The 6,947-nt window shown below is 43.8% G+C and overlaps 3 long non-coding RNA genes across 3 annotated transcripts in view; 2 read left to right on the top strand and 1 right to left on the bottom strand.

Moving 5' to 3' along the window:
• Positions 1 to 6,947, top strand: part of LOC106936781 (uncharacterized) — a 15,354-nt gene that overhangs the window by 604 nt on the left and 7,803 nt on the right. The gene's annotated exons all lie outside the window — the stretch shown is intronic.
• The window catches only part of LOC106936780 (uncharacterized), a 16,257-nt gene continuing 11,666 nt past the window's right edge, over positions 2,357 to 6,947 (bottom strand). Inside the window, exons 2-3 of the long non-coding RNA XR_001422218.1 lie at positions 6,142 to 6,422; positions 2,357 to 2,832 (exon numbers count right to left, since the gene is read on the bottom strand). This is a non-coding gene — a long non-coding RNA (uncharacterized LOC106936780). The remainder of the gene's footprint in view (positions 2,833 to 6,141; positions 6,423 to 6,947) is intronic.
• LOC106936782 (uncharacterized) lies at positions 3,217 to 3,793 on the top strand. The gene is made up of 2 exons (XR_001422220.1): positions 3,217 to 3,255; positions 3,299 to 3,793. It is a non-coding gene; the product is annotated as an uncharacterized LOC106936782 (long non-coding RNA).

The raw sequence follows: 6,947 nt of genomic DNA, 5'->3' as shown, positions 1-6,947 counted from the left end.
AGCAGTTCGCTGCTGTTCCATGAGGATTCAGGGAGAAGCAGCCGAATGGCGTCGCTTCACCTGGAGTCTCGATCAGACGAGGAAATGAAGCCATGATGGGATGAGGAAACCAGGAGGAAGTGATGCAGAGCGAGGCTCTGATTGGCTGGCTGTCGCCCCGTTCCTCTGCAGCTGTCCGTTCTGTAATTAAATGAAAGCAGAAAAGATGTAAAACAATCTGTCTGAAGCTCTGCAATCAAACTTTCACTGCAGCTGTTATTACTCTATTATCTGAGAGCGTGGACGGTTTCACGGCCCTAAATTACAGGGAACCGGATTCTCTGGTTTTAGAACGACGTGTCTGGTGTTAAAGGAAGTGCAGAACAGAGTTTTGTCTGACTTCCTGTGTTCGTTACGCTCCCAGTAATTACCTGTCACACTCCTGTTTGCTGCAATCACTGTAATTTTCATTCAGAATGGATGACGGCTGTCAGATTAGTCGTCGGGTTCCAGCAAGGCGACGCTAAGAATAAAGCAGATTAGCCTGTCTGCTGCGCGGCAGATCAGGGAACATCGACGCTGATCAGGTTTCAGGCAAAAAGACAAAAAAATCAAAAACATTACGGCAGTTCATCTTCCATCATGTTTTTTTGTTTGCACTTTGACCTATCGCGATAGAAAAACCTTTGAACCCGAGATGTTCACAGGAACCGGTACCGACCGCAGATCCAGAAGGTTCTGAACGTTGTTGATCTGATTAAATCAGAACCGCAGGAAGAGAAAACAGTAAAACTGCTGAAGGTTTCTGTTTCTGACATGAAATATTAATGATGCAGCGATAACAACACAGACCTCACACCTTCGACCCAGATAAGTCTCAGTTTGCCTCTTAACCATCAGGTGTGTGAGAGGCCGCCTCTGAATGACCTCTGACCTCTGCAGAGCAGCTTTAACGATGTCAGATTCTGTCAGATGAAGCTGCTCTGCAGGATGACAGAGATGGGAATAAATTATCTGTTGTGATTTTTACATGGGCAGAGATTTAACACTCAGCAGCGCCCCCTCAGTCTGGGTGGAGAACTGCACCATGACGGTTCTGTGTGTTGAGGTAAATGTGGATTGATGACGTGACGTTTGCTTCATTCATTTAGTCTCTCAGCCTGCTGGGAGCCGCTCTGCGTACCGCCACGTCTGAATGTGTGTGTGTGCATCATGACACAGTAATAATTCATAAAAATGTCCGTGGTGTGAATTTGTTTTCTGTGTCGAGTGGGTCGGATCCGGTTAGGTTGCATTCACACTTCACTCCTTTTATTTGTTCAACTCGGTTCATATTTCCCTTTTACGTTGTGTGAGTGTGGGCACATATTTCTCTGAGATTAAAAGTGTCTGTTTTAGTGTGTGTGTGTGTGTGTAGGGAGGTCACAACCTATTACTCATGGTGAGCTGTGTTTACTTTCATCTAATAGGAACAACAACAGTGATGGCTTCCACCACATTATAAGTCGACAGATTAACCAAACACCAGATGAATCATGTTGGAGCAATGGACTCCTCTCATTGATTTCTGCATAGATTTAATAAGAAGCCCCCAGCAGACCAGACGATCCCCGGCTGCCATCTAAATTAAGCTCTGCAGGATGTAATCACACCTTACTCTACTAAATGGGTCGGATCAGCTCGTAACTGGAGGGCCCCAGGCAGAGTCAGGGGCCTGCAGCTTCTAACAGATACTGAGGTTTAAAGAACTAATCAAAACCTGTAAATATAAAAAACGCTTCACCTTTAAAAAAAAAGATGTTATCAGATTGCTGGCAGCTGAAAAGCTTTGTTTCTACAAACAAATAAAATATGTTTTCTACATATTTATTAAATCCACCACAGTGTGGGACGGGACGATGATCTCCTCCACCTCCTTCTGCTCCCACCGCCGTCACAACCAACCAATCAGAGGCAGGAGGAGGGTCTCAGCACTGCCAATCATCTTCATGTAAATGCTGCTCATAGCTTCCCTCTTGCTCTCTGCTACACTACAGCTTCTTCCCAATAACAGAGCCTGACATGAATGCTAATGCTAGTTAGCATTGCTGCTAATGACAGATAAACACTTTTCCTGGAATGGTAAGTCATTAGCTTACCCTACTACTAGCTTTCCCCACTTACTAGCTTAGTAATGTTAATTTGTGTTATTAGTATTGTTTTCTTCTCCTCTCATTAAACTGTAAAATTAGTCCTTCAAAACAGGCTAATTTGTGTTCAGCTAAACATTCTGCTAATGCTAAAGGTAGCAGCTAGCTTTGCTAATACTGTTAGGAAAAAGGTTGTTTCACGTGAGTCATTCGGGGCTGGACTCATTTCTTCTTCTACTGTTATTTAATATCTAAACTTCATCAGGCAGATATTCATAAGCACACACTGAGAATGAAAACTATTTATTTCCCAGTAATCAGGCGGTGCCCTGACTTGGTAACTTTGATATAATTACTAATTTTGTTAATAATTACTGCTGACATTTATTAATTGGCAGTCTTTGCCCAACCAGACCTTCAGCTGCACAGCAGCCCTGATCTGTGGATGCAGAGAGGCTGGAATGAGGAAAATAAATACCAACAGCCATCAAGGAAAGTCTTTGAGGAGAAATGAAATATTTTCCCAGAATCCATCCTGCTTTGCCTTTTTTCTAAATATAATCAGTAATGTTTCTGTCTGCGTGTTTGTTCACTCGTTAGCTATTAAATATTAAATCATGTTTAGTTTCGTCCGTCAGCCATGAAGCTCCAGATCAGAATCTTCCAGCTGCTTCAGCCGCAGAAACCCGACCAGACTCTGAAACGTCCTGCAGCCGTCGTCTGCCTGCAACATAAAGCTGCAAATAACAGGGAGACACTTCAAACAGCATATGTTGGGATAATTAGCAACCCAAACAATTAGCATTTTAGACACCTCACCAATTATTTTCAGTTCTGTTCCAGAGAGGAGGAGGCGGAAGGAGAGATGAAGAGGAGAAATGAGGAGCGACTGAAGACAAGCAGAAGGAGCCAGACAGGAGAAGGAAATTTAAAACATTCTCTTTTTTTCAGGGCAGAATCACATTTTTTTTATTTAAGCAGGAAGGTGAAAAATACTCAGGAATATTAACTGATGGAGGAAACAAGTGGTTGTTTCCTCTTGTCAGAACCAGACAGAACCAGAGTCTCATCTATCAGAACCGTCATCGTCACCTTATGTTTAGAACATGTTCAGATTCAGTTAAAATCATGTTGAGATCAGGTTCATGTGCTGAAGGCTCTACTTTATCTGATGCTTTCATACTGAGCAGTCCTCAGCTTTCTGATTGGCTGCATCTTGACCAGCTATCCTCTCATTGGTTCAGAGAGCCAACAAAATGTTTCGAAACACAATAATTTAGTTTTGATATATTCAGCAGTCCAACAGTGAAAATGTTTGATTATCCGTCTTTTCCTCCAGTCATTCAGATCCGTCTCAACCTGAACCGAATCAATTCTGACAGACTTTAGGGATGATTCACACCGGCCCAGTTCGGTCCACTTTAACCAGTCTGTCTGCCTAGTCAAAGTCCGGCCCAGTTGGTGAAGTGTGAATGCTAACTGACCTCTGACTTCTGGTCCTCCAAGTCTCGGTCTGGGTTCGGTTGAAGTGAACTCTGGTTCGGTTTGAATGTGAAAGCCAAGCGGACCAGAGACCGCTCCAAAAGCAGGAAGTGGACTACAGCGCAGGGCATTCTGGGTAAATTCACCCAAAGCTAACCTGCTAGCCTAGTGCTAGCAGCAGAAATGGCTCCTGGTCTTTAGCCTAAAGAGAAATCCTCCAACCGCTAAAATCCTCCATCTTGTTTCCATCTGGTGAAGAAGGAAGTTGCTCTCAGTGTCTTCAGAGATTTTCGTGTCGATTTCCTTCAGTGGTTCTTGGTGCAGCGCCCCCACAGGCCAGGAGGGGAACAGGTTGGTTTGACTCAGAACCACAGCAGCTGGAGGTGGAGCAGATGATCTGGGTCCAGTAGAACCGGGTCGACCGGACTGAAGGAGGGAAACAGACCGAATCCTTTCTGCTCATTTCCACAGAGACTGGGTGATGAATCGTAAACTCTGCTGCTGTTTCTTCGTCTCGTTGGTTTCTGTTAATCCTGCAGACTTTGACTGTGGGAAGGTTTTCCATTTTCAGGATCTGGTCTCTGCAATGAGCTGAGCCAGAGTAACGTGGACCGATCCGTTTCTACTCGGACATCTTCACTGAAAGACGTCCTCATGTTGTGTCTAAGCTATCGCAGTGTTTTCCCTCTGATGATCAGGAGAAAGATAAATCTCACATCAGCGTTTAAACATTTGAACATGTTGGTGGTTACATCACTAAAACCTGAGGTCTGTCTGCGTTTCTTCACCCATTAACAGACATTTACATGAAAATCTCAGAACTGAAGTTTTCTCCAATAAGGATTCGGGAAACCATTTCCTGTTGATCATCAGTTTTCTGTTTTCTGCCTCGTCCTGCAGGATGAAATATCAATCATCATAACTGATGGGAATCAGATTCCTCCTTCAGATGAAGCGGGAATCGGTCCGGATTTCTTTCCTCTCAGGAGTTTTCCTGCTGATTCGCTTCGGTCCTTTCATGTCTGCTTCAGATCTCGGATTGATCTGTTCGACTCTTCAAGCAGCCGAACTCTTTGATATCAGACAAACAAACAGAATAAAGCAGAAGCCCCGACGTTTCTGTCAGTCGAAGAACTCGGACATTTTTCCTGGAGTTTTTATAAACTGATGACTGGAACAAACTTTAAGTAGGACAATTATTATTTCTAAATCCACCTGGACAGTTTATAACAGCAAAGCAAAGAGGAAGCGCATCTCTTTGGTTTTGTTTGGTTCATGATGAAACCTTTTGGGTCACCAGAACTAAACACACCATATATTTAAAAATCTGCTCTGTCATCACAGCAAAGCTGCTCCATGATGCCGTTTACAACCAGATGTGCAGTTCCTCCAGGCGTTTGCTAATTGCTGCTGCCGCTAGTCTAGAGGAGCAGTGAGGAGGAGAAAAGGTTCAACTCTGGTTTATATTTATGACATTTTAACTGGAATACATTTATTAATTTCACGTGTTCCTGATTTTGAAATCAAAACTGGAGAAAAATGTCCGACTCTAAGCTGATCCGATAACTTGAACTCAAACTCTGCAGGTGTCCCAGAATTAAACTTCAGGAGGAAAAACGACGTTTCTCCTGGAATATTTATCATTTCAGTTGTTTTCTTAGGAGGTCAGCTGAGTGCCGTCCTGCAGCAGCTCTGTGTTTCCCTCAAAGGATTCTGGGTATTATGGGCTGGCAGTGTGGGACAGCTCACAGCTGGAGCGTTACCAGTCCGACACCAGGCCCGGTCCAGCATCCTGTCTGATTCCCGTTCAATCCCTTTAGAGCCGGGCCAACCATCTCTGGCCGCTGTGGCGCCTCGTTTGTGTTGCTGCAGACGGCGGCTTTCAGACCTCTCAGGTTGTTTTCACTCTTACACTCATTGTCTGGGTTCGTATGGAGCAATCAGGTTCTATCCACTGAAACTGAAATATTGCCTGTATTTCATAAAAAACGATCATCTGAGCAAATTCTTTAACTCCCTTCCTGAACTTTGACTCTGCTTTCTGTTTGGTAAAAAACGCAACCAGCAGGAATTTAAAATGTTTCCAAACATGACAGCAGTGGCGCAAAAAGCCACAAAAACAAACAGATTTCACTCCAACATTCAGACGGGAAATCTCACGAGATCAGACGGGAGTTCAGCGTAAACAAACATGGCCGACGATTTGAGTAACGGCAACAGAAAAATAAACACAAAACCAGTTTTTCCATCAGAAAACATCCAGTCAATCCTCAACCTGCCGTCGCCATGGCGACCGCCACATCCAGCTGTTGTTGGTGTTTGGTTATGTTCACCTCAGGACATCTGCTGACTGAACATCAGATGTTTTCAGGTTTCCACACAAAGTAGAAACTGTAAAGAAATTTAACTTTAAGAATAAATAATATCTAAAAACCTCCAAAAGCTCAAAGTCAGACTTTTAATAAAATCTCTGTTCAAACGTTCACAAAGTTTTCCAAGGACGAAGTCAGAACAACTTTTAGAGCCTTTCTGTCCCTGCAGAGACACGCACCTTCAGACAGGATATGAGGTCACAGCGTGATGTATGTCGCCATGCCAACCCTCAGTGGGCGGGCCTCTGGACCACACGGGCACAAATAAATCTCTCGGCATGCAGTGGCTGATGTGATGGCGTCCAGGTGAGCGCGGCTCTGAAAGCTGCGTCCTGTTGATGCTCAACCCAGAATCAACATGCAAATCGGATTAAAGCGCCGGATTGAGTCCAGGTTCTGCAGAATTAGTCCAGTCGCTCCTTCGGACCAGGTGGAAGGAAAAGCTGTCTGACTCCAGGTCCTGGAGTGAAAGTGGGCAGTTAGAGGAATAAAAGGTGAAAAGGTAACGGTAATTTTCTTTATACAGCACATTTTCAATGTGCAATACAAATACAAAGTGCTTAAACGGTAAAAACACAAAGTGAGTTTCAGTGAAGGTGATTCATCTGGTGACGGATTCACAGAAAGTTTTTCTAGTATAGAAAATGCAGATTCAGCTCAGCACTAAAACTGCATTGAAACTTGATTTATTCTGTTATGTTTCATGGCCAAACAGAGAATCTGAGTCATTTTTTCACCTGTCCAGGAATAATTAGATGAAATAAGCTTTTATTGCTCTGCTGCTGTTAGCAGTAACTAAATCAGTCCAGAGTTCTGCTTTTACCTGCAGTGGCTCTGAGTGGATTTAAATTAGACTTTATGAGGCAAACTGGGATAAATTGGGTTTTTTCACTTAGAGTTTTTGGGGAACCAGAACTCCATCATCTGCTCCACCTCCAGCTGCTGTGGTTCTGAGTCAAACCAACCTGTTCCCCTCCTGGCCTGT

The sequence above is a fragment of the Poecilia latipinna genome, unplaced genomic scaffold (assembly GCF_001443285.1).
Source record: "Poecilia latipinna isolate Pla-1442-1.1 unplaced genomic scaffold, P_latipinna-1.0 Scaffold2215, whole genome shotgun sequence".
NCBI lineage: Eukaryota > Metazoa > Chordata > Actinopteri > Cyprinodontiformes > Poeciliidae > Poecilia > Poecilia latipinna.
The sequence above is the reverse complement of the archived record's forward strand: the minus strand, read 5'-3'. Positions and strand labels throughout refer to the sequence as shown.